This window comes from Erithacus rubecula (assembly GCF_903797595.1).
Source record: "Erithacus rubecula genome assembly, chromosome: 10".
Lineage (NCBI taxonomy): Eukaryota > Metazoa > Chordata > Aves > Passeriformes > Muscicapidae > Erithacus > Erithacus rubecula.
Genome location: NC_136662.1, coordinates 12,100,736 through 12,126,033, shown reverse-complemented (window position 1 = coordinate 12,126,033; position 25,298 = coordinate 12,100,736).

Genomic DNA, 25,298 nt, shown 5'->3' with positions numbered 1-25,298 from the left:
TTGTAACAGAATGGTAATGCACAGTAATCAGGAAAACAAGGGGCAGGTGTCCTCTCAGGAAAGCTGAATTTTCTCAACTCACACTTACAATCATGCAAATGAGAATAAATGCTCATATTTGGCTTGTATTTTTTCTCTGTGTAAACAAATGCAACTGGATGAATCAAAGAAAGAAAAAAAACATTTCAATTTCTTTATTCATAGTATTTTAAATAACACAGGAAGTATGTTGATACTCTTCATTGTTTTGCTTGTCTTCTGCTTGTGCTCCTGGCTAGAGGAGGAGTTCAAGCTGTAAAATGAATGTAAGTATCCTGTTGTCTCCTACCACACTCCCTGCAGCCTCTTCCTTCCCTCCAAGGCACCTCAGTTAGGTGTTCCTATATCTCTCACTCTCACAGATTCATCCTGGTAGTGTAAAGAGCTGGATGGTAAATGCATTTCCTGGTCTGTCTTAAGATATCCGAAGACCTTAAAAAATGAGGAGGACAAAAGCTGTTTTGCCAGATCAGACTGGAGCCTCCTCCATGTCTTATGCTAGCTTTTTAATCTCCACTCTGTTGGAGACTCTGCTGGAGTCTACTCTGGAATGGATCTCTCTGCCCATCTTTCTCACTGGGTCACTTGGTTCTATATACTTATATTTATAGGAAACACAACTCTCAGCTTTATTCTAGTGCTTCCCAAGTGCCATGGAAGGACAGTATTCTTGGGAGGCTGCTCTCTCTGGATTTATCCAGAACTCACCATTTTGCTTCTGACCCTGATTATTTTATTTCTGTCAGACCCTGTTGTGACCAGTGTGTAGGTTTTAAGCAGGTACAGATATGTTTCTCAGATACACAACCTCTTCAGTTTCCTGACTCCTGGTGGTGCATCCCAGCTATGCACAAAGGAACACTGATATTTTACTTAAATTTAAGTTTCCACTTCTGCACTGTAAGAGAGCTGCTCAGACTGGGTATGGGAACAGAAATAAGATTTGTCCCTCAAAAATTATTTTCCTTGTGTCCTTTTAAAAATGTTGTCTGCAATTAGTCTTGCAATAACATGAGCAGCATTAGTCAGTATATTAAACAGCTCTGCCTTTATCAAAGACAGACATTTTCAATGACTTATGAAGAAAAAAGGAATTCCAAGGCAGGAGTAGAGTCCTTAAATCTGAAAAACTTTCTCCTTCTTAGATGGACCAAATCCTTGGTTTAGGAATTTCTTTTAAAATTTAATTGCAGGTTTTATATTTCAGAGTATGTGCAAGTATTCCATCCGTGAGTAACCTTACAGCCACTTTAGCTGTAGCTTACCTCCATTTACACTTAGTTTTCTGTCTTTTCCTGGTAGCATTTCTTATTCATCTTATTCCTTCTCATTTTTGTTCTCAGAAGATGCAAGTGGTTTTTACTTAGGTTTTGCAATATACATGAAATGATAAACCCTCAGCATTATTTCTAGGACTGCACAGATGAAAAAGTGTGGTTTGAGGTTCTGGGGTTTTCTTCTTTGAACAAGTAGAGGATTATTTTCTCCTTAATTCAACAGTGACTTAAAGATATTTTCTTAAACTTCCCAGAAGAAACAGATGAAGAAATTAAAATAATTACACTTGGGCAAGGTTGTAAAAGCAGAGCATTCTTAATGTGAATTGTTTTGCAAGCATAACAATGGATGAGGCATCCAGGAAACAAGTTTAATGTAATTAAGTCATTACCCAGGAGATTCAGAGCACAGAATATCTTTTACTCAGTTGTCTGGTAAATTGTTAGCAACAGGATAAAAAACCTGCACAGTGCACGCATTGACATATTGCAATGCTAAAAGAGATATTACAACCATGACTAGGGCCAGAGAAGATACTTGTTCACCCAGGGCAGGGTGTTGAGAGGAGGCAGAAGCTGTGCTATGAATGCAAGATGTGGCTGAGTGTAGTTCAAAGCAACTTTAGCTCCTGTTGCAGATGCAAAACACAACAGATGAGCCGAGTTCAAATTTTGCCTCTGGAGAAGGCAAGTTGCCCCAAATCCATCTGCACTTGTCCTCAAGTGAAGATGTAGACATTGATACCCAAGCTCAGAAGGTAGGAGACAGTCTCTCAAATATTTGACTCAGCTTGGGATAAACAAATTTAATTTATCACTAGTTAAAATAAATATTTAATTATTAGCTTGAGTAGTGAGAAACAGAGAAACAAACACTAAAACACCTTTTATCCCCCCTTTCTCAGGTTCACTCCAGATTCCTCTACATCCCACCTGAATGGTGCAGTGGTGCTTGCTATCTGTCCATCACAGTTCTTCTCTGCCTTTCCTTCTTCCTTGCCCCTTTCTTCAGTTCCAGAGTGGGCTCTAGTAGCTGCATTCCTGTCAGGAGTGTTCTTCTGCTCCAGGATGGGGTTTGCCATGGGCTGCAGGGAGTGCCTGATTTGCTGTGGAGTGCCTCTTTTTTTGACTTTGGTGTTCCCTCCTCTTTCCTCCACCTGGCATTTTCTGCCCTTCCTTTAGATCTGTTTTCCCAGAGGTGCCCTGTGCATGGCTGGGGGCTCAGCCTGCCCTGCAGTGGGTTGGTTTGAGCTGGCTGGGACCATCTGTGTGTGGCACAGGCCACTCCCCAGTGGCCACCCTGCAGCCCTGTGCCAGCACTCCCAGGCTGGTGATGGGGGTTCCACAGCTCATTTGTGAACAGCGAGTTTTGGTTTCTTCAGAAGAACCCCCTGCAAGCCAAAGGTGAAGTTCTAATATCTTTTTCTTTTCCAAAGAGGACCAAGACACCTGCTGTAAGAGCTGTTCCAGCAGACACAGGTAGCTCATGATAAATTTAACTGTAATCTCCTAAATATATGCTAATGCTTTTCTTTCGATGCATGAGTATTCATGCCTCTCACCCATTGGTGCTAATTATCCAAGGTACATTACCATAAAGCTGGAATTGTGTGAGGTGTGTTAGTGCTTCCCAAACTTTATTTCAGACAACTTTCCAGCTTATTCATCAGTAGGCAATTTCATAGCTGGCGGACACGGCTCACACAGAGCAGCGGCTGCTTCAGTTTTCTCTGCAAAAGTGACGAGACACAGGCCAGCTGGTCCCCCACTGCTCACTCTGCTGAAATGATATTCCCATCACAACTCCTGCTGTAATCACTTCTACTAATCTTGTTCTCTCTCCTTCCCACGTAGATTCTCCAAATCATTACACAGGTTAACTCTCCCCCACCTGCCCACCAGTCACAGAATTCAAACAACGAGCCTCAAATTATGCTGAGAATAAATGGAGATAAACAGCAAACCCAAGGAGACAAATAAGACGAACACCTTGAAAAGGAACCAGTAAGTGAAATAGGATGTGACAGGCTCAGGAAGATGAGAGGGAATGATTTCCTGGAATGCAGCAGCAATTTCGTGCCAGCAGCGATGCGCCAGCTGTACTTGACCTTCAGTAACCTTTATCCCCATCTCCTGCTGCTGCTCCTACAGCTCCTCAGCCTGGTGCTCCTCCTTCACTGCTGCGGTTTTCCTGGTCAGATACCTCATCTCACTGGTACAGACACGGTGTTTTCTGACACCAGCCTTTTCCCGTAAAGGTGCTGCAGCCTGTGCATTTCCCTCACCTGCCTGGAGTGGGATGCAGGCAGGGGCTCCACGGTGGAGTGCACAGGGAGGTCCTTTGTGTGTCTTCTTGATGGGTTTAACCCGACTTTGTCACATGTGGAAATTAGTGTCCACCATTAACAGAACAGTCCCTCAGGGAGAAACACTCAGAACTTTTTCTTGAGACCTTTCAGAAAAATGCTCTTTGTTAACTTTGGCTGGGAATTTTCTGGCAAAGTGGATTTTTCTCCGGAGGGTGTCAGTTCCTTGAAATTAAAGCATCTGATAGGAATGAATTAATGCCAAAAAATGGATGCTCTTTTTTGAGGTTTAAGCATCCTGATTTGATGTGTTTTAAACAGGATACAATCACTTGTCTACTTTCAAATACCTCATGAATAGGATTACAAAATACATCTTTAAAAAACTGAAATAAAAATTAAATATTTTGGAAGTATCAAAGTGGAGGGCTTCTACTAGCATAATTCATTCTGGTGTGCATGACCCTTGTGCCCTTTTTTCAGTTTTGCCACTTTGTCTTGGGTCAGAGTAAATGAGGGGGGAAATCTTGAGAATATTGGCAGGGCATGGTTTTGGGTATGCACAGCCATTCTGGTCTTGTTTTTCCTAATTTGAAGGGAGATAGGCTAAAGGAGAGTATCTGCCATGTTATAAGAAGCTATTGTCAAAAAAAACTTGTTAGCAGAGACCACCAGCTGCTTTGGAAGGGAATATCCCCAGCCCAATGATGCTCAAAACATTTTAAGAAAGAATGTCACTTTTTTGTTTAAGCTCTGCATCAGGATACCAGCTCCTTTGGCAACACATGGAGGCCAACAGGCAAGAACATCAAATATCTGTGTGAGCACTTCATTACATATTTGATGCAGTGTAGTACATCTCCTAATCCTGTTCCTGAAATATCACTGTAGCTGTGTTGTTTGGTCTCAGTATGCTCTTGTGTACCTACCCTCATGCACTGTAATATCAAAACACTTTCTGTTACTAAGAGCAGTGTGTGTGTGTGTGTGAATGGCTCTTTTTGTATGAAGCACTTCCCTCTGTCTCTTCTCAGCCTGTCAGGGAAAGAATTTGATTATTTTATAGAATTTTGCTTTGTTTGAGGATGTTATTGAGGGCTGTTCAGCTGGAAAGATGAGGTTCACACTGAAGTTTGCAAGTGAGTTTATTTTTCTCTCCTCAGGGAAGAAGGTCCATAGTCCATATCCAGCTCTTCCAAAAGTAATTTCCTCCTCTCAGGAGCATCTTGCCAGTTTGGCTGGCAGATTCACTGTCTGGAGAAATGCAGCTGCCATTAGAGTTGTGATCAGAGAAGAGGAAGGAGTTCTCTCAGGTAGATGGGGACAGTCCTGCAGCACCCTCCAAATTTCAGGGTAGTGACCTGGAACCCATCTCTGCTCTGCAGGGAGCCCTGCCCAGTGACCCAGAGTCCTGGGGTGAAGAGTTGGCTGTGACCTGCATTGCTGAGCAGGTGAGCTGTTATGCATAGCAACACTTGGTGTTTTTTAGAGGATCCATAACTTCACTCCTAGATCTGATTTGTGGTGGTGGAAGTGTAATGTGGTTTGCTATTTCATCAGACCTAATCATCTACTGAAGGTAAATTAATTTTGTGGCTTCCCCCTTCCCCTCCCCCCCCCCACCTAGTTTTTTGGGGTTTTTTTTACCTTCAACTAGGCACAGGAACTTTTTGTATGGCCTATAATAATTTCTTACAGCTCGTGGGAAGTAGTTAATTTACATCAAGTAAATCTAAAATACTATTTTAAAATATCTTAGAGTATCACAGTTTAGTAAACCTCCATGCTAGGGAAACATGTTAGGAGTATGACAATGTCTGTGTCTGTTAAGATGAAGTTATTTTAGAAATACAGATAATGTGAGAGTTTTTTTTTTTTTTTTTTTCTGGTTTTATTATAAACTCCTGTGTGGTCTCTCAATTTTCTTTATTGTTTTGAGCTCCAATGAAGACATAGAATATAGTTAGTCCCATGGATCCTACCAAAGGTCCCCAAAAACCTGCAGCCTCATGATGCAAAGTGCTGATCTGGCACAAGCTCATTCTGCTGCTCCTCTTCCCTCAAGCACCATTGATGGGTTAAATTTACATGGCAGGTTTTGGGCTGGAAGGATGTCATCTTTTGTCCCCAAGCTGATCTCTGTTCAAATATGTCACCAACTCTGTGTTGCAGGCTTTGGTGCAACACAAAAAAGTTATTTGCCTGGCCTAGTCTGGTTTGGATTTTTCCTCCTGTGGGATGCAGCAGAGCAGTGATGTGCCATTAATGACCAAGGGTGGTACAGCCTGGCATGAGACTCATCAGCTGTGATACTGTGGCTTGCCTGGCAGTATCAACATTTGCCTGAAGGTTTCAGCTACAGAATTCATAGAAGGTAAGTCCAAATTCAACTTGTGTTTAAATATTTTAGAATAGAGTATTCACCCCATGGACTATGGATTTAGATTCAGAAGAAAATTCCTAATCCTCAGAAGGAGAATAAAAAGTCAAAGACCTCTTGCATGGTTTTTTGTGACATCTTAACTAGTCTGAATTTTGGATGTTTGGCTTGTGGTTTTTGAACTCCAGAGGTTAGAGGTGGTGGGTTAGATAGTGAACAGAATCAACACTAGTGAAATTCCACAAAATCCTACCAGAGTCACACTTTCACTAACACCATATATCTTGTATAAAATATTTTCATAGGGAGTCAGCAGCTAATTACTTTGCTTTCATGTGTGTTGCTGTAGAGTTAGCAAGGCTTCAACTTCTAGAATTAAATTTTTTAAACAAAGTGTTTTAGCTCATCAGCAATAGGGAAGTTATTTGCAGTATTCTTTGTGTAGAATATATGTATATTATCCTCACCTACTGTGGAATATCTTCTGCCATGCTTGTTATGTGGCTCTAGACTCCCATTAACTGAATCCCTGGTGAAAAGCCATTTTCCTACATTATATTGTAATGCTCTTGTTAATGATAAATTGATGAAGAGCTGCTTTTTTAGATTAGGTGAGTGGTCCTTTGATAATGGGGTTGGAATCAGGCCAGAGGTTTTATACTACTTTGCCTGGAGGGTGAGAACCAACTAAAATATTCCTTTCTTGTGTTCTGCTAGAAAATGAAACAGTCAAAGAATTTCAGCTTTTAATTTTAAGAGAGCAGTTCAGTAGTTTACATGGTGGGTATTTTTAGACTTTACCTTGCCCCCCCATATTTCTAATGAATTATTAAAAAAGGAACTTCTCATGTAATTAGAGAGCCAAGCACCTTTTAAACAAGATCAACTTCTTACACTTGAATTGACTAGTTTCATTTTCTGTGGCAAAAGATCATGAGGCAAATACTTTTGCATGTTTCAAAGTTAAGATCAATTGTTCTCCTTGTCTAGTTTCAAATGCACTAGCTTAGTACTTTTGCTGTATCAGAAAACTGTTAGAATATTTACAGATTTGATTTACATAAAACACAATAATTTTCTATTATTTCTTTCTTTGGGCAAGGAATGTGCAGTGGATTATTAGATCCATAGATATTTCTTGCTATTAGCATTAATATAGTTGAAATTAAGTGAAAGTAAAATACATTTCTAAAGTGACATATATTTTCTAGCTTCCAATCTTTGCTCTGATGGTCTTTCTCAGCTCTGTACCATGCCCTTTGGGAAAATACACAGAGTGTGCATGCTCATCTCTTTTGATCATGATTTGACAAGGTCATGCCTTGGTAGGATTGGGCTGCCTATTATTATCTTGATGTTGTTTTAAAATTTAGTGGTATATGGAAAAAAAGGAGAGAGAACAGTGGAATTTAATACACCCAGTTGATTTAGGAATCTCTTTGCTTATTGCCTGATGAAGATATGGGGCATATAAATGTGAACTTTATTAATGGAGAAGAGAATCTTAAAATGCAATTACAGTAAAGCAACTTTAGGCTAAGGTTACAAAATTGGAGTCTGCATTTTGACTGTCATGTTAAAGTTTGTGTCTTTGGTTTAGTCCTCTATGAAAAACAAAGATACAAACAAACAAACAACAAAAAAGAAACTAATAAATTAAACAAATAAAACAAAATGTAGCTTATTTTACAGTTAGAGTTTAACATTTCCAGCACTTGGAGTTTCAATCACAAGAAAATGGAATTTTTTTCTTGTTGAAGAACATTTTCAGCCCTTTAGATAAGAGAGGAGTTAATCTCACCATGGGAGTGATTCACAAATCCCTTATTTGCCTTCTGATTTTCAACAAGCATTTGCTGTGGTGATCAGAAGAAAAATTCAGTTCTACATTTAAACTTCTGTTCTTCAGCCAGGTCCATGGTCTGCCTTCAGTTCATATTCTTGCTAACTCAGTGACATGTAGTGCCAAATCTTCTGCACAGACTCATCTCCAGCTCAGAGGGAAGTGCCTGGAATCCCTGCCCCACCTGGAAAATCCCAGCACTACCTGGTGTGGGGGTCATTTACTCCCATGTCCATGAGCAGGCAGTGTGTGTCAGGCTCCAGCCTTGATCAGAGTGACAGGTGATTTATGTGATGGCAGCTCTATGGAGGACAGGAATAAAAAGTAAGATTTTAGGGCTGCTGTACTTCCTTTCCAAGGATTCACAAAATTCTCTAGTCATTAGCATGGAATGTTGCCTCTTGAGGCCATTGTATCCCAAGGCAAGCAGGAGATGTGCAGCTAAAAGAGGGATCTACATATTTATGAAAATATGTGTGTGTGCCACCTTTGTTCAATTTGCCTCTTCTAGGGAGGCTTTGGGTACAGCTTCCACCAAATTATTTTGTCAAGGATGTGATCTCTGTTGCAACTGGGGAGGTAAAAGGCAAAACATGTGTCTTCAGTTTAGAAAAAAAACAAACCCAAAACAATCAGCAACAAATCCTGCTTGGAATTCATGAGTGTGTAGTTTCTGAATATATAAATGCCTTTTTCACCTGAAAGTTTGCCTTATAGGACAAACATTATCCTCAGTGCCCTGGCCCCTGCAGGGGGAAGGGTGCAGAAATCTAAATATTATGTTTAAAATGATCCTGGTTGTAAAGAGCCAGAGCCAAAATACCTAAAAGACAGCTTTTGTACCCTGATATTTGTTTCAACCTGTGGAAAGAACAGTGGCTGAGTGCTTGTTAAAGGTATATTTTCTTTTAAGTTATATGGAGAAAGATGTCAACTATTTACCATAAATATATTTATACATTTGAATATATAAATGATAGTGTTACTTACCTTTAGTAGGTTTCCCACTGACAGGTGTGCTCAGAAAACATCTTTCACTAAACCTGAAATGTTGATATAAATATCTGAAGAAAAATACTAATCACAGAATACATTGAACAGACTTACTGATCTTGTATACCTGGAAAAAGATTTTCAAACAGACTTTGTCAGCTCAGCCTTGGCATTCCTTGTCAAACAAAAGCATGCCTAAAGACACATTTCAAAAGCAGACAATGCAGTACTTGCTAACCTGCAGAAAATCGAAAAGGATCAGGGAGGCAGAGAACAAACAGAATAGGTAAGCAATAAGAAATGGAACACAGCTCTAAAGAGCTGTTTCAGAGAGCCAAATATGTTTAAAGAAGCCTATATTAATAATTAAACATCAGTAAGTAAAATTCCAGTATACTTTTTTTGCCAGTATTGTTTTAAGATTTGTAATATAGAAATGAAATTATTGATTTGGTAGCAGTAAGGAAACGTAACTGGGGTTAGGGGAGGAAGAAGCAGGTGGGGGGAAGAGAATGAGGCAGGAGTATTTTTAGATGCCAGGCTAGTCTGGAATGTTAACTTTCTGTAATAGAAAGTCCATACTTCACTATTCGTCCACTTCAGTCAGCTGAAAATTTGGGTCAGGCAGCTGTTATCTGAATTGACAGCAGCTATCTGATTAAAAGTAAAATGCTCTTAAAAAAAAAAAAAAAAAGGAAAGGAGAAGGAGAGAGGAAAAAAGGCTGTGCTGTGTCACATTCACGCCACTCATGCTGCTTACGTTGTGTCACACTGTACAGTGATTTGATGCTACATAACACAACATGACATGAGTCACAGTTCACTGCTATCCACATTACACTCAGGTAGTTTGGCACAGCTCTAACTTTTGCTTCACTCTCATTTCCTATTCAGTGCACTCCACTTAGGCTGGTTGGTTAATGCAGACAATTGCTATACACTCAAAACTAGAGTTCCCTACCCAAATACATTTTTCATTGGATATTAAAGTGGAAACTTCAGTGGATATCTTTTGCACATCCATATGCAGCTCCTTTGCTCAACATAGCAAGGGCATTAATGACAACTTACACCTGAAAGGGAGGAGTTAAGGGGAATTTCCCATAGGAAATACAGCTGTGGCAGTGACTTCCTGGGTTGGAGACATACTCTCTAAATGCAAAATAATTAGACTTTTTTCTGCCACCAGAGACATTCCCAAACCAAAACCTCATATTAACCTCCCAGCCTCCCCTTCAGTTTCAATTTGAATTGAATACCTTTCTGTTTCATAAGGACGTGAAATATTATTTCAGATCTGAATTTATAAGCAGTCTGTAGCAGGTTGAACCAAAGCTCCAAATCTCCCATGCCTAGGATGGGCACTTCAACATCTTTTCAGGGCTTTGCACTTTGGATCTAGCTGTTTAATTGGCTGTTTCCCAAAAATAATAGTCTATTTTCTTTGTGGTCACTTACCTCAGGCAACCAGCATCAGCCCTGGAGCACAGTTAAATTGCACTGTTGCTTCCTGTAATGAATTTCCCAGCCTGTCAGAGCATCTCATACATCTTACCTTTGTTCCAAACAGAAGTGGAGAGGAGCACAAATTAACAGGCGTCATTGTGCTTCTTTCATTTTTATTGACAGCATCCTGAAGTTCTAGATCCACTTAGCACCTCCAAAGAAGCGATAAGTGATTTAGCTTTTTGGGGACAAATTGGTTCTATTAACTCTGAGTGCCAAATTTACCAAAAGTAACTCATTAGCTGTGCATTATGATTCACAGGGTGCTCTGCTCTTGGCTAGATCCCAAAAACCACATTTGTGTACAAATGTTCCTATTATGGGGTGTGAGACTTACTAATGGCATACCATATGCACCAGTGCATTTTTCTCTTTCTAACAATGCACTTTTCCTACCACAGATGAGAAGTGACCAGATTTTGAAGGGTTAAACATATTCCAATGTGATAAAACCTGAGAGACCAGAGGAATCAAGCTATCATTCAATTTCCTTTTTCTGTTGCTACCACTTGAACCTAATATTCCTTTCTCTACATTTAAATAAGCAAACAAGGGGACCAGCAGAAAAAATTAGCCAAGAATTTGGTTTCTGCTGCTAAGTTTTAATTTGCTGGACAACAAAAGTGCTCATTATTGCTGTTCCTTTAGAAAGAAAAGCTGTAATTCACAAACAGTTCCTGCCCCACAGCTGGCTTCTCATAGTCTGAAGGGATGGATTCTTCACAACTGAGTTGTCTGAAACTGTGCTAAGTGGGACTTACTTTTCTGTGTTGTTTAAGAGGAATTTGTTAGTTACAGGTCCGGAAGAAAAGCAGTGGGTAATGTGAAAAAAGCTGGAGGTTGTTTCTTCTCATCTCTTGGTACTAAAGTCAAGGCTGTGATTTCCCTTTGTTCTGAATACTCTTGGCACCTTCTTCCTAGAGAGCAGAGAGAGAGCAGCCCAAATAAATATCCAGTCTGCCACTGAGCAACTGGGAAAATGTTTCTCCATCCAAGGTAAAATATCTTTGCCATGATCCAAGGACCAGCCAGGGAAAGCCCCTTTCTGCCCTTTCAGTGGAGGCAGTGAGGATGAGGTCTGTGCTGGTGGGGTAGCTGAGGCACTGAAGGTCCTGTCCTTGCTCCACTCCAAGCTCTCCCTGTGGTCTTTGGCTGCTCATCTGGGCTCACCTGCCATGGCACAACTCATCCCTGACTCCTGCACCTGGAGTTATTCTCTCTTACCACTCATCCACTCCCCCATTCAAACTTTCTTTCTGCTATGGACAGGGGTGTAGGAACTCTTCCCCTTTCCTCTTCATTGTTTCTAATGCTCTGTCAAAAGGCTTTTATTTCTGCTTCTTAACTTGGTAGCTGGAGTTCTCCATGCTCCCTCTTCCCTATTCTCTCAGCACTTTGGCGATTAATTGAGTTTTCTAGTGTAGTAAGCTGAAGTTTTCACCACATAAATGATTCATCCAAATAAAGTGAAGTTATTGAGCAAAAGTTAAATTGGGCTTTAATTTGCCTCAGGTCTCTTTTGAGCCATCTCCTTGCTTGCTCCTTTTTGTGGAAATGTTTCCCTCTTTGAAAATGGTTTTCTTTAAAATAGTGTTTGGAAGAAAAGGAAAGAGGGATAAAAAAGGTTGTTTGGGCATTCCTACAGCTGGTGCTGGGTCCAGGAGATGTGTGCTGTCTGAGGAAGTTAATTGCTCCATGAACATCCCTTCTGTCTTTATTCAGGTCTGAAGGGAAATGTGGGAAGAGTATGGATGAACAGCTGTGACAAAATCCTGGTTCCTTGATTTTCTCCAGTATCTCTGCTTCAGTCCTGTGGCCAAAAGGTATAACAAACAGTGTCTCTTCCATTTTGCACATAATAATGGTTTTAATGCTTTTATCCCTGGCCTTCCAAAAGGGCAGCTGTCCCTTAGCCTGTCCTCTAAATCCTGAACCTGCAAGTGAGGACCCTCGAGGTGCAGTCTGAAATCTGCTGAAAAATGAGATGCAGTATCATGAGGAATATAGTTACAGGTCCAGGGATCAGTCACATCCTAATTTTGGGAGGCTTGTGTGAGCAAAGGCTGTTTCAATACCGAGAGGCAGCTGCTTCTCATGATGTGGTGTGTCATTACAGAGATTCACACACAGACTGATGCTTCAATACCCTGTCACCTCTGCATGAAAAATGAGGTCATAATATATGCAAGATAATACTGTATTCATCACTTAATATTTTATACAATTAAAATATTAAGCTAAGTAACAGTGTGTTGGGGGTGTGTGTTTGTGTACATGTGGTATAAATAAGTATAAATAAACAAGTATTATTGGTGCAATAGCACTGAATAATTTATCCACACCAAATGAATTATTTTCAGCCTCTTAGTCTTGAAAATTTCAAACTGAATTCCCTAAGTTCATTTAAAACTTTTGTTTTTCTCAATAGGAATGTTGTGGTATAGAGTAGCTGTGATGTGTCAGGGTATCATAACTAGCTTAAGGATATGATGGCTGGAGAGCTTCCTCATTTTCTCCACTTTCTATCAGATAGTCTGATGAGAGATTATACTTCTGTCTGCAAAATGTGCTGCTTTACTAATCAATAAATTTAGTTTGTATAAGCCCTAGGTTCTGAAGGAAGTGATATAAATGTTTGAGAGCAAATTAATACAGAGCCCAGAGGATTAGTGAATACTAACTAATAACCCCCCTCAAGTATCAAAGTGAGACCAAGTGGAAAAGGGAGGATGGACTGATCAGAGACAAACTGCTGTAAGTAGCAACAGTGGTAGCAATTTGAAATATAAAATATAGAATGCCATTGCAGAACAGGGTTTGCCCAAGATACTGCAGTAGGACCAGAGCACTGAAGAGCTTGCAGGATGCAGCATTCGCCTCTGCAGTGTCACTACAATCTGAGATTCCCATCATGGTATGGTAACCTTTTGATTCTGATTCACCCCTTTTCTTCACTTCTTGCCTTGGGCTGCACCAGATCCATCTGGCTACCTGTCTTGCTTTTCCCACCCCTGTCACAAGGACTCCTGCCAACTGCTTGTCTCCCAACATTCAGCATTTACTGCCCCTGAAAGCACTGCCTTCTGCTACTCAGGGAAACAGCACTGAGGAGCACTGAACTGGCAGATTGACAAATAAGCTGAGACTGACCCAGGGCTGGCACCCTCCAGAACTCGCTTATATTTTTGTGTTGGGCATGATTATCTCTAAGTGTGGCCCTGATTCCAGCTGTCATTTTAGGTCAGATGCATAATATCAGTTTACAGAACAAGTGTAGCTAAAGGACCCTCATCCGTCATAGCCAGATGGAGGAAAAAACTGCAAACAAACAAAGTAGGTATCAGGAATGCTTGGGACATGCTATGGCTCTCTGGCACTCCTTCAGCACAGGAGCCTGGGCAGTGGCGCCAATCAAGATGGTAAATTACACTGCAATAGTCTTCTGTGAAATACTGTGTGCTGGAGAAATTAATCTGAGCACCTTGACAGCACAACATTTTCTTAACTGGTACAACATGGGATACATTTGCAAGGTAAAGAATATAACCCAAAATATTTGTAGCAAAAAGGAAAGTATCACACTAAGCAAACCTTCCATATAGGCTGCTTGAGAGCCTTCTCTCTATCAGAAATTAGCACTGATCTTGTAAACAAGATGTCCTTTCTGTGAGGAGACTTGCTACACAAGGAAAGAACTAAATAATTTATTCCTTGTTGATGTCACCTTAAAATAAGTTGAAATTTCTCTTTACAAAGGAAGCAGAGTTTTCTTTTTCTTCCTCCATGTATCTTTTATCCAGTTTTGTTGAACATCTCAGAGCAATAATCCCATGCTTGACAAGTCTGTGCTTCCCTGGCAAGAGGAAATGGATTATTATTATAGATTCTCTTCTTGAAGTAATCCCTCTTTTCCTCAGCTCTTTTGCCACTGGCCACATATTGCTGAAGTACTCTCCAAATGCATCCTGCCTCACTCATGTGGCTGGGTTTGCATTCTGAGATACCCTGAGAAAGCTTCTGCTGGACCTTTTGTGAATGAAGACTCAGGAAGGTGAGGTAACTCACTTCACCTCTCCAGTGCAGCATGGATTCTCACTCTAAACTGGATGGAAGTTTTGGCCTATGGCTATGCCATTCCTGCCTATGGGCTCCTGCACTCAGCTGTGTGTGGGTATCTCAGGCTAGAACTGGGTGGTGGTTACTTACTGCACTCCTCAGGCTGTATGTCTTGTCATATTTTATCAATAGGGAATAGTTAACTCCTGAGAAAATAAGACTACTTTGAAAGACAGTCATTACATATTTGTTCTAATGCTCATAAGGATTGGTGCCTGCCCTTGGGTTTTAGACCATTCTCCTGCTGTCTTTTCTGTTTTCCCCAGGAAGCTATTTCAATGCCTGCAGCTCTGCTACAGTCAGGTAGTGATTAGAATATATTGTCAAATCTTTTAACTTTTTTTTTTTTTCTGTTGTGTCACACAGCTCACCTGCCAACTTGTTTCTTGTTAATTCAACTCTTCTCATCTGCTTCTGTTTCTACACTTACTTGTGAGGAGATGAGGTGACTGAGATTGAATAGGAGATAGCAGCGGTAGCTGAAGCAAGATGAAAATGAATGGTATTTTCAAATCCTAAGCAGGGCTGCAGAGCCCAATAATTACATTAAAAAGGCCCTCTGCAGGTAGGTGAAAATAGGCTAGTCTAAACAAGTGCCACTATTTTAATGTGGGCTGTTGAAGACGATGTCATTACCTGACTAGACTGCCACCTTTCACCTCCAGCCATTGTGCTCTGTTAGATCTCACTAAGGGGAGAGTGAAGAACTTGTTTGCAGGGGATTTGTTGTCTCACGCTCAGAGGCAGCTGAGAGACTTGCCAAATGACAGGAAGACGCTTACATTCACAAGGTGTGATTGCCTAAGTGTTTGACTGTGTCTAATTAGTTTGCCTTTGCTGGTTGGTATCTCCACAGTCAGAAGCAGATTGACTCCGCAGGCTTTAAGGAAAGAGGTCTGATTGGTGTTATTATCATTTGTTTATTTAACCCTCCCACTAGCCATGAAATTCCCTACAGAATGGCCTTTCCTCTGTCTTTAAAAATGCATTTTTATGGCTTGTATTGTGATGAATATTTTCTGCTATAATCTCGACTTCTAATTGTAATTGCATTTCTTTTAAAAATCTCTGAAACATTATTAGTTTTTTGAGCTTTGAAATATGAGTAACACCTGATTGCCTTCAGAAGCAGGTGATGCTAGCTTAGTTTTATCATAAATAACAGAGATTCTGTCTGCCTCTGTGTATGAATACCTGTTTGGCCAAGCTTCTCTGGGAATGAAGAATCAAAATACTATTTTGTGTGATTCGTATAATGAGAAGAAACTATTAAAAACAAAAGAAAAAAAAGAACAACAAAAAGATAGGTCTTGAAAATCCTCATAAAATAATAGATAGCCCAAGAAAGTTTCTTGGAATGTGAGTGAACAGAAAAGCAGCTTTCTTTCTCAGTGCTGTTCTATGTGTCTGTACCTCAGGACTGCAATTCTACTGTGCAGGTTTTTGGAGATTCCCCATTCTACAGTTTTCAGATTTACAGAGCATTAGACCCATTTCTCGGCCAAAAAAAGGTCAAAAAGGTGATTCCAAGGAGAGAAATAGGTTTTCTCTGTAGGGAAATTCCTTTGCCTTCTTCCTGGAGTGTACCCAAAAAAACCAAGAGTTTGTAAAGATTTGGTTTCTTATCATCCCAAAGACACCACTTCTAATCTGAAAAGGAAAGTTGGTATCCAGAGTCTCTGGGCTTGCCTTGGTTGACTTTGCCTGATTTCTATTTTGTTTCAGTGCTTTGGATGTTTCCACTTTGAGATGTGTGAAACTTGCAAATACCAATGCATGTCTCCTCATTTGAAGGACAACTTACATTCTTGGCTGTTCTGCTTCTCCCCTTCTGAATTCTCTTCAGGCTCCACAGTGAGGATTTCCACACTGGCTTGAAACTTGCTTTGGTTTCCAGTACCATTTTCTTTTCCTTTTAACTGTGGAATAGACTGGCTTCTTCAGCATTTCCTAAAGGTAACTTAAATTATCCTCAGAACTGTGTCAAATTATGGAAGCAATCCAAAGTATGTAATCGAAAGCATAGGTCACTATTCTATCAGGGAAAGTATAATCAGATTAAATATGCCTATCTAGGTACATCTTTCTCTACTACATTATTCTTAAAAGTTCCAAGTAATAAACCCTGTCTTAGCATCTCATAATATGATGCAAATTTTGTATGCAACTGGCATTATTACATCCAGAGACATTATTCTGAATCTGTTAAAACACAGTGGGGCACAGAATATGAATTCAGTCTCAGATTTGTAGACTGCTTTTCAGGGCAGACTCCCTTTGTCCCTATTTTCTCCAGGAGTGTGAGATGCAAAAGGAAGCTGCATCTTTTGGGGATGGTGTGTGTGTTTGTGAGTCAGCTGAGACAGAGCCATCACTTCTCCAGCCATCCAGTCTCAACTGGCTCATGGTCTCAGCAGGTCCAAAAGAACGTGTGTGGCATCAGAGGTCAGGTATCCTAATTACACTAATACTAAGGATAAATTATTTAGGAAACTAGAAATAATCACAAATCTTCATTTTAATCAGGAGGTTAAAGATTAATTAATGATGTAGACTAGAAAAGTCCTCTTCCTTAACTAAGCCTTCAGTCAGACCTCTGCCAGACTTCTGCCTGTTCCACCTATCCTTCCAATCTTCTGAGTTTTTACTCAGGACTACTTTGCAGCAGTTGGGAGCAGTTTTCATTTCTTGCTGATGGTCCCTCTTGAGCTTGCAGGATCTGGGGCAGGAGGGTGCAGGAAAGAAACCAGCCTCTATCCTCAGTTTTGCTGTCACTGTGGCATGGCTTGCAGCTGGCTCATTCTGTGAAAGAAATCACAGAGTTGCCCCCTGAATTCCCAAGTGTTAGCACAGCATGTTGCTGTGTACCACTGGGCCAGACTTGACTAAACTTGTATAATTGTAGTACCATGTTAGCTTATCCTAAGTCTGGAAAGGTTTTTCAACAGTGAAGAGGCAAAAATCCCTAAACTACTATTGCAAGCGAGCAGCCAAAGTAAATATAACCTATCAAGTTTCTGGATTAAAAATAAAACAAACTGATATTTTCCAGAGCTTTTACTAATTGTCACTTCTCTGCAATGTTACACAACTCCCATGTGCAAATGGACTTGGTGACAAGTTTCTGTGTACATACCAGTGCCCTGGCTCTACTAAACCCCCTTGTCTTAGCTTCACTAATTTGCCATGTCAAATTAGTGTGATGAAACAAATTCTAATTACACTGAAAGATCACTTAGAGCATTAGCACTGCTGCTGTGGTCCTGTTCTTGTGCTGTCTTATTTGCATACCAGTCCAATGTGCCTAGGTAGATGACAAAATGAAATGTCTCCCAACATGTTTATGAGATTTTCCTGGGAAGGTGCTGACTCAGCCTTGACAGATGCTCCCACAAGCATAAAGCTGGAAGGAGGAAATAAGAATCACACAGTTCAACCACAGAAAAGATGTTATTTTCCTCCTTTGATTTCAACATGTTTGTTAGATCCATTGGGAAAATAGTAATAATTTTTTCATTTTAAATATAAGTCAAACAATGACATCAGAAATCAAAAAATATAATCATGATCCCTGTTTGATATCAAATTTTGTAGCTTACAAACACCAAAAACAGAATAAAGCACAATTTTAAAGGCAGAATTAAAAAAAAATCTTTTAATGTGTCCTCCAAAAGAGCTATTGAGCAGAAGTTCTAATGGTAGGAGTTATGGAATTACTGGGTTAATGTATTTGTAACTTTTTCCATCTGTCTCTGTGTGTTTGATGAGTTTATGCTTATAAATTAATTAGTCACTTGTTTACTTTTTGATCAAAAATAGTATTTTGTAGGTATGCTTGGCTGCAGAATTTGCATCTAGCTGCTCTAAATGTGTATTTACTCACTGAGAAAATAAAAAGAAGTATGATTGCAAAATTTGGGCTCAGAATATTGAACAGCCCGGAAACAAGACTCTCAAAATTTGTTTTCCCACTGGTACTGCAATTTCTATTCCACTGGAAAAACAAAACTCATAGTAGTAGGTTTTGCTTTAAGATTTCAAAGCCATGGGATTGAGACTGAATCCTGAAAAGAAGGGAAAGGCAGCTTCTTGGTGTGTGAGTTTGCTAAAATATTTCCCACTTGTCTTCACATGTGAATGATTTCCTGCCCTTTTATAGCACACCACACATGGGCCATGTCTGGAGATTTTCAGGAGAGTTTGCTATTTCCTCTCTATTCCTAATTCCAATGGGCAGATTCATGGAGAGGTTTTGGCTTAGGTGAGATCTTCAGCATCTTGTTGTGAAAGAAGCAGCCTGAGCTCCACCAGGGTTGGGGCAGAACTCTGGGTGATTCCCACAGAGGCAGGTTCAGGGTAGAGCTGAGATGGGTGGTGGTTCCTGCATATCTTGGCAGCTCTGGAAGGAGTTGGAATGAAACGAGCTGACCAGGAGTAAAAATGTTTGATGTCATGAATAGGTGCATATTTGCCTAGTATACTGTACACAGTGTGCATGCTCAGTGATCTGGGCATGTAGCTTTTTCCATGAGAATGTTTCTTGGAACAAAATAGGCAAGAGTTTCTTATATTTGTACCTGCAGAGAAATAATTATTTGTGTGTAAGCATGCCACATAACAGGTACAGAAAAACAAGCACATCATAGTAGAAGAGTAATGGTGTTTATCACGATTCAATTTTTAAAAAAATCACAGGAATATTCATACACCAGAAAATTAACTCAGTGCCACAGAGCTCTGGTAGAAGAAAGGCACTTTTACTTTCATAATGTCACAGAGGACATTGGTCATAGGTGAGCAGTTGAGTCTGCAGATAACTGAGAGAATTGATGTGATTATGTAGTAGATGTACAGGAGATGACCTATGTGTTGGATCATATAATGCACTGGCAAATTGGGACAGAAGAAATAGAAATGGTATTACACTTTCATTCTAGTTTTTAAAATTTTTCATGAAATGCTAATTTTGCTACAGATCCATTATTTATGAAACTGAAAGGATTTTTCCCCTCTCAATGCCAGAGGGATTTTGCATGTGTAAGCCCCATTTAGTGTTGATGGCAGATACCAGTATACAAACTCCATTCACTGGGAGGAAAATAGTCTAGCACACCTAATTAACTAATAGTGAATCACTTGCATAGGTGGTATTTCCCATATACTGGGATTTAGTATATTCTGGTTAAAAGCACAGTCCAGCAAAAATACTCCAAGATTGCACATCTATCTAAAAAATTACGTGTGAAAATGAACTTTATTTTATTGTTTAAATGTAGGTTGTTTTTTTCCCTCCTTTGAATACAGTATATAGGCTTGTATGGTTCAATAGCTTAGATCTGTTTGTCTGTTAAATTTTCACATCAAAGCAGTAGCTCAGACATGGTGCCCTGTTGCTTTTTGGAGAAGGTCCAGGGTCCATATCTGGGCTTTCAGTAGGTGGGAAGGAGTGATGTTCCAGTGTTGGAATTTCTCCATTGCCCTCACCAAGCATTAGAAATGGTTTTATGTCCTAATCAATATTCTGAAGGCCATAAAAATCTGCCTGTTTTCCATGGAAACTCCTCTTGCTTCCATCAGCTTCTAAATTGCCACTAAACACCAGTTAGATACCTACAGCAGTGCTGTACTTCTGAATTAAATCCTTGAAGATTTTCTCTCAGGAATTAAGACACAACCTTGCTTTTTTCCTTCAAAGCAGCTTCCCTGAAACCCTCATATTTATTTTTTCCTCTTTTTGAGGGCTAGATACTGTCCTAGTCAGGAGGGGGCTGGCTGAAGGGCTGTCCCTGTACCTGCAGCATGCAGGGCAGCCAGGGGAAGGGCTGGCTTCAGACACAGAACCCAAAGAGAGCTCTGATGTGGATCCAGGGCAACACTCAACTTCCCTTTGCCCAGGCTGCACACACAGTAACAGGGGATGCAGGCTTTCCTAATTAGGGATAATGAAAACTTTGCAATAGCTACTAAGGTGGGAAGGTGGGTAGATGATGATCTCATTTCCACCCATAAAATAAATGAGGAAGATAAAAGAAGTGCAAGATGTTTCAGTTTGTTGCATTAAAACCATAATGCACTTGTTTCCAAGGCATTATGTGTCCCAGGGTACTGAATAAAGGCTTGTATGAGAACACAAAAGGGAAATATTTTTGAACTTTGCTTGAATTTTGGGCTACTACAAAACTTCTTGGCTCAGCCCTCTCTCAATAGATTTATAATATTAGAGTTATGCAGTAATTGGTACCAGAATGACACATAATGTAAAGTGTTACCTATATTTAAAACTTGAAAATAGTATTTGAATTCCATATTCACAGGTAATAAGAGTTCATCTTCATGGTGGGGAAAATGAGTTTCAGAATGACAGCTTGTAACCTGGGTTTTTTTTTTTTTTTTCTTCTTTCCAGTTCAATTCATATGGTTTTCTCAATATGGGCATTATTCTGCTGTTCTTACTCAGGCACAATCCTCCATAAAGCTGTGAATAACAAAACAATGATTGCCATTGAGAAAAGTTTACCATTTAAAATATATATCTATTTTCTAGTTTCTACATTTCCAGTGCAAATTGTATCAAAAATACTGCAATAGTCCACACAAAAACCAGCAGCATTATAAAGTCTGTAGTTCCACGTAAAACATTTAATTTTAAAAAAGCAACAATTGGCATTTTGACCTTCTCCTTCCCAAGGATTTCAGAGCACTTCCCAAAAGTTAGTTTATTAATTTCTGCAGTAGCAACATCTGTCAAGGCAAGTATCTGGACATCATGCAAAACCTCTTTGGAGAACTTTGGAAAACCATTGTGGTTTTGCATGAAAAAAAGTGCATGCTCCAATTTCTTTGGTGAATTAACAGCAAAAATTTCCCTAACCCCCTGAAAAACAGATTTTTTTTTTTTTTCAGCCAGCTCTTCTCTTGCCCTTAGGTCATGTTATCTCTCAGCAGCACAGCAAATCACAGGAATTTGTGCTTGCAGTGTCTTGATTTGACATTTAAATTATTCTCTGGATTCAGATCTTCTGACAGTCTGGCAATAAGGTTGACAGTTGAGACCAAATTTGCTTATTCTGTGGCATTTGTGACAATTGCTGCATCAGTTCTGCTCTTTTAAAAACCAGATTTCTCATGATCCTAGCCTGGCAGTGTGTATGGTAGGAATCTGTTTAAAGCTCCCAAAAGAGCAGTGGGTAATTTTTCTGCAGTGAAGCTTGGAAAGATAACCACATGTATTTCCTCAAGCTTTATTTTTTCCCTAGAAAGAAGCATCTGAAGATGATGGACCACAACCTGATGCCTGTAGACAGAGAGGGAAGGGAGAGATGCACCTCTGACCATGCTCGTGCTGGGGAGGTGGGAAAGTGCCAGCTTAGCCTGCATCTCCACACATCACAGGGCTGTGGGAGATGGGAAAAGGCCACTGCTAAGAGAGCTGAGATGGGAACTTTTCCTCCCTTCCCTTGAGAGTTACCATCCTGGGCAGCTGGCAAGCAGCTGAGCTGTGTCCCTTCACAATTGGCCCATCAGGCATGGTAAGTTCCTGACAATCTCACCTTCTTATGCATTGCATGAGCAAGCAATTAATGAATGAATGGTTGGTTGGTCTGTTGTTGGTTTTGTGTTTTTTTCAGAGTAATTCAAAGCTGCAGTATAATCACTTTGATAAGATCAAGATCCTGTTTCACATTTTAATAAGAATAAAATAAGCATTTGCTTGCTAGAACAGGATCAGCAAATAGTGTGGTTGCAGATAAAACAATGTATAGTATAAGTTGCTCTTTAGAAATTTTGAAGGTGTTACTTGCAATAGAAGTACTGCATATTTTGTCTGTGAACTGTTTCTGGCAATTGCATTGCAAGGGTATTATGTTTTCTTGGCTTGAAGGAAGATAAGAGAAGGTAAAAGCAATACATAGAGCTGAGAGTCACAGAAAACTGAGCCCCCACTAAAGCCATGGGCTGCATGTTATTGCTGTGGCAGCATTGTGACAAGCACCACACCTAACACCCACAGCTAACCAGGAGAAGGAATACATTCCTTCAGAGTGATGCAATTTAGGTCACTGCCAAATAGTGAATGATTACATATTTTTCACAGAATATATTGGTGACAAAAAAGAGCTAGATGTAGCTGGGAAAGAACCCTTAATTAAATTCACATTAACTAAAGCTTTGCCACTTGGCTTTAAAAAAGGCATTTCAAATATAGCTTAGCATTGTTTTTGCTGTCATTCAACTTCTCTCATTTTCCAATTTGTCACTTCTCTCCTACTGGTGAACATTGGCTGATGACAAGAAAGAGTCTAGGCTGTAAATTCATAAGAAATTCAGCTTAGAGATGCTTGCTTCAATTAAAAATATTGCATAGATGAGGAGGAGGTAGTTGTGGAAATGCCATCACAGACTTGGTGCTTGTTCTTAGGCACATTCTATTTTCTAGGAACAATAATGATAAAAGATTTTGGATTTACCATGTTTATTATGGATGGAAAAGTAACTTGATGTTTGACAACAAGCACTGAAAGGCCTGTGCTGATGTCACTAGCAGGCCAAGTCATTCATTGATCTAAATGCCTAAATTTTTAAAAATATTTGCACCTGTCTTAAGGTAATTTTTAAAGAAGAAAGGACACAGGTATGGCTGTGATAAATGATTTTTTACTAAATCCTCGATCCATGAATGTCCATATGTGAAGGGGCAATTGGTTTCAAATACTGCTGCACATTTTTTGCTGTTAAGTGTTATTTGCAAAAGCCACGGGGAAAGAATTTGCATGGACTACCCCAGCACCCCAATAACACTTGTGTCTGGGGGGGACAGAAGTGAGAGGAAAGATGAGTAATCATTTGCTCTAAACAGGGACACAGCTGTATTTTAGCAGGATCCAGGCTTTGGAGCAGCCAGCTTCTTGCAGGCTGCCTCAGAGGAGCTGTGAGCTCACCCCTGGGGCACGGGCACACAAATGCAGCAGCTGCCATTGCTGGTGGCTCTGGAGCCTTCTGCAGGAAAGTGCCAGGCTGGTGGCTCCACGCCAAACACCGTGTGCTTCTGACCCTCAGAGAGTTTTATGCAGGTCTGGGGACACAGGTCATGGATCAAATGTAATGGGTTGACATGTATTAAAAGGATTAATGAGTCTGGGCACAAATTAATTGTGTTCATACCAGATAATCAGCAGATCTTGCTAACACTTGCTTTCAGTGTTATTAAGGAAGAATATGTGCTTGGGTCTCTTGTGGTCAGCTGTAAGGAAAGAGAGTATTTATCATTATTTAAATATAACAAATATCAGTTTTGTCTGGTATGAAATCTTAGCAAATTATTCTGGTATGGAATGGTCAAGGCTGTTTTTCCAAGCACCACAATAACAACATTGCAGATGTCTATACTTCCTATAACATCAGGAAGAAACCAGGGTAGAGCAGAAATAAACCAAAGATGATTGGTTCCAACAGCAATCTGAGAAAAGTGAGGCAGCATAAAGATAAGGGTGGGGTACAGAAGATGCCACCAAGAAAATAATATTATGACCCACTAACTAGAAAACATTTTACATTTTCATTCTTTTTATGCGAGAGGAGTTCTGTTATGTAGGGTATTTTCCTTTTCATTAAATAACCGGAAATAATGATGGTTCCTTCTCTTCAAAACCCAAGAGCTGTGAGTCCAAAGGCAGAGGGATGTTATGTTGAGGGATAAGTCACAGAATAGCTTCCCTAAAACCTTCTGCATTTTGATTCCCTTTAGTGAGCGTCTGTGTGTGTTACTTGTGAAAAATTCAGCTCCCACTCTTTCTTGTAAATGCTTTCACTGGCTTGAGGAATCTGAAATTGTGGGGGGACTCAGGAACTGTATATTTATTTGTCATAGCTGTTTCTTCTTTGCTTTTTGTCTTGTCTGGATTGATTTTTTAAAAATGAGTTATGTGCTAGAACGTTAAGCCTGCTGACTTAAGCAGTTCTGAGTCAGGAGATAGTACCAGTAGCAGGTTATTATGTATCAAAGATACTGCAAGGAGACAATTACAGTGTAGAATTTGAATCAGTGAATTTTCTCCTTTTTTCATTGTTTTTTTTTAATGGAAAGGGTCCTTAGCCTGGAATGAGTGAGCTCAAAGTCTTGTGTCAGACTGCACACATCTGGGAGAATGTCATTATAGCCCATGAGGTTACTTGGGTTTACTGAATCAGATTTGAAGTTTTTGGCAGCAATTGGTATTTTTTTAGATTTTAATGCAGCCATTTGTGGGAAGTCTTTAATCAAGTACTCCAAATTCAAGCTATTCATAAGTCAAAGCTCTCACATACCTAATCCAGATGTTTTAAATCTATGGATGACAGTGGCAACAAGCAACAGCAGACAATATGTATTGATAACAGCAAGTTCTCCACATTTGAGTTTCACCTCAGCTATGCCTATAAGTGGTCTAAAATACCTGCCTCAGGAGAGCCCACTGAGAGCACCTGTCTGACACAAGGTTTAGGATAATTCAATGAAAAAAGAACAAGGTCAATACCCAGTCTTTCCTGAGGGAATAGTCCCAGGAGTGTCAAAAATTCTTCCAAGAGATGAATATGAACAACATTCACAATAAAATAGAGTAGACACAGTTGTCCTTTTTTGTACCTGAGTGTGTCAGTTGTTAAGGGAAAAACTATTCTTCCCTCTGTCCCTTAGATTTCTCAAAGAGTGCTTTGCATGTAGAGGAAAAACAGTCCTTCTATACTGAAAGAAATCCCATATATTTGAGCTGAAACTTCCTTTGGTTGTACTAAATGAAGGTGTATTATTTTACCTGGCAGAGTAATGACATTAGGGTGCTCAATGCCAGTAATGGTTT